At 39.2% G+C, this 2061-nt stretch overlaps 1 non-coding gene across 1 annotated transcript; it reads right to left on the bottom strand.

Annotated features, from left to right (window-relative positions):
• Positions 1-1340: 1340 nt before the first annotated feature.
• On the bottom strand, positions 1341-1447 carry LOC139865342 (small nucleolar RNA R71). Its single transcript, XR_011764868.1, has one exon. It is a non-coding gene; the product is annotated as a small nucleolar RNA R71 (small nucleolar RNA).
• Between the last annotated feature and the right edge of the window lie 614 nt (positions 1448-2061).

The raw sequence follows: 2061 nt of genomic DNA, 5'->3' as shown, positions 1-2061 counted from the left end.
CACAGTACAGAAAACGGTCACAAAAAGCGCCGCTAAAAGTCCACCTAACACTTATGCACTTTCAAAATTTACATCCTGAACACCAAAATACAAACTGGCAGCATAACGGCTAGAAAAAAGACACTTTGGTAAAACATTCTGCCCTGGACACACAGTCGGTCGACTGTCTCACCGATCGGTCAACTGACGTAGACAGTCGGTCGACTGTTGACACAACCGGTCGGCTGACTTTCCCAATCGTTCGACTTATTTGGTATATCCACAATCAGCTGAAAGTCAAACTCAGTCGGTCGGTTCACTCGCCAGTCGGTCGACTGTCGACCGATAGTCGACTGACTGTGTTCATCATCTGCAGATTCTGAACACAACCTACGAACTTCAAGCTAAATTCACCAAAACTCGATCTAGAGCTCGTTTTCAACACCAAAACTCACCACAACTCAATTACTACATGTTATAGACTATAAACCCACAAAGTTTTGACCATAACAACATCAAATCCATGGAATTTGACACAAAATCAAGCTTTTGAACAAATACACTTAAAAATACCATTTTAACACTAGATTGATCATGAAAGCTCATGATTCATACCTTAAAAGAATCAGTAGAGTGTAAAGAACGTGATTTCAAGACCAATTCGTGCTCAAGATCAACAATGGGGAATTAGGGTTTGGTTAGGTGGGGATGTAAAGGACGGGAGGTGGATTTGGGGATTTTTGTGAAAATGGAAGTATTACTTCTAAGATACTCACTTAAGGCTGCCTTTTTTCCCCCACTACACAACACACGGGTATTTACCAGTTATCTAACAACTTAACACAACTGGTAAAGTACCCTAACGAGGTCCAAATTAAATAAACCAACCACCCCTGGGACCCTGGTCACAAAGCGCATCTAACCATATAGATAAATAATAATAAAGCACAATATTAATTAAAAGCATAATAAAGCACAATAAAACAATCCTAAGGGCAAATAAGTAATCTTACAGCTAAGCCCTAATTGAGGATGTTACACATGCCATTATTCGGCCAGACATTAATGCGTCAGATTATGAAATCAAAGGACAAATCCTACACATGGTAGCTAATCAATGCCAATATAGTGGTACGCCAAAAGAAGATCCAAACGAACATCTTCGAACTTTTAATAGGATTTGTACTCTATTCAAAATCAGAGAAGTTGAGGATGAACAGATCTATCTCATGTTGTTTCCCTGGACTTTAAAGGGAGAAGCCAAAGATTGCTTAGAATCTTTACCTGAAGGAGCGATTGACACATGGGATGTCTTAGTTGAAAATTTTCTTAAAAGATTCTTTCCGACATCTAAAGCCGTGAGACTTCAAGGAGAAATTGTTACGTTCGCACAAAAGCCAAATGAAACATTATATGAGGCGTGGACAAGATTCGAAAAGTTGTTGAGAGGATGTCCTCAACACGGTTTAGACACTTATCAAATAGTACAAATATTCTACCAAGGTGTCAATGTTGCTACACGAAAAGACATCGACACAGCAGCTGGTGGTTCCATTATGAAGAAAACCGCAACCGAAGCTCACACAATTATTGATAACACAGCCTCCCACTCGCATCAGTGGCACCAGGAAAAAGATATCTTTCATTCATCTAAAGCGGCTAGAGCCGATTCTGGCCATGACTTTGATTCCATTTCCGCAAAAATAGATGCTTTTGAGAGACGAATGGAAAAGATGAATAAAGATATTCACGCAATACGAATCAGTTGTGAGCAATGCGGAGGACCACACTTAATGAAAGATTGTCATATTGAGCAAATGATGGAACAATGAGAGAATGTTTCCTACATGAACCAAAGGCCGGGAAATAATTATCAAAATAATTATTAATCGTCGAGGCCAAACTTTAATCGAAATCAAAACATTCTTTACAATCCCAATGGACCAAACAATAACTCGTATAACCAACAAGGTCCGAATAACCAACCAACTCAAAACAACACTTTGAATCAACAAAGACCTAGCTTGTATAAACCACCACAACAAACCGAAGAGAAAAAGCCAAATCTGGAAGAAATGATGG

This window comes from Rutidosis leptorrhynchoides, chromosome 8 (assembly GCF_046630445.1).
Source record: "Rutidosis leptorrhynchoides isolate AG116_Rl617_1_P2 chromosome 8, CSIRO_AGI_Rlap_v1, whole genome shotgun sequence".
Classification (NCBI taxonomy): Eukaryota; Viridiplantae; Streptophyta; class Magnoliopsida; order Asterales; family Asteraceae; genus Rutidosis; species Rutidosis leptorrhynchoides.
Note: the sequence above shows the minus strand (reverse complement) of the source record. Positions and strands in the feature narration are given on the sequence as shown.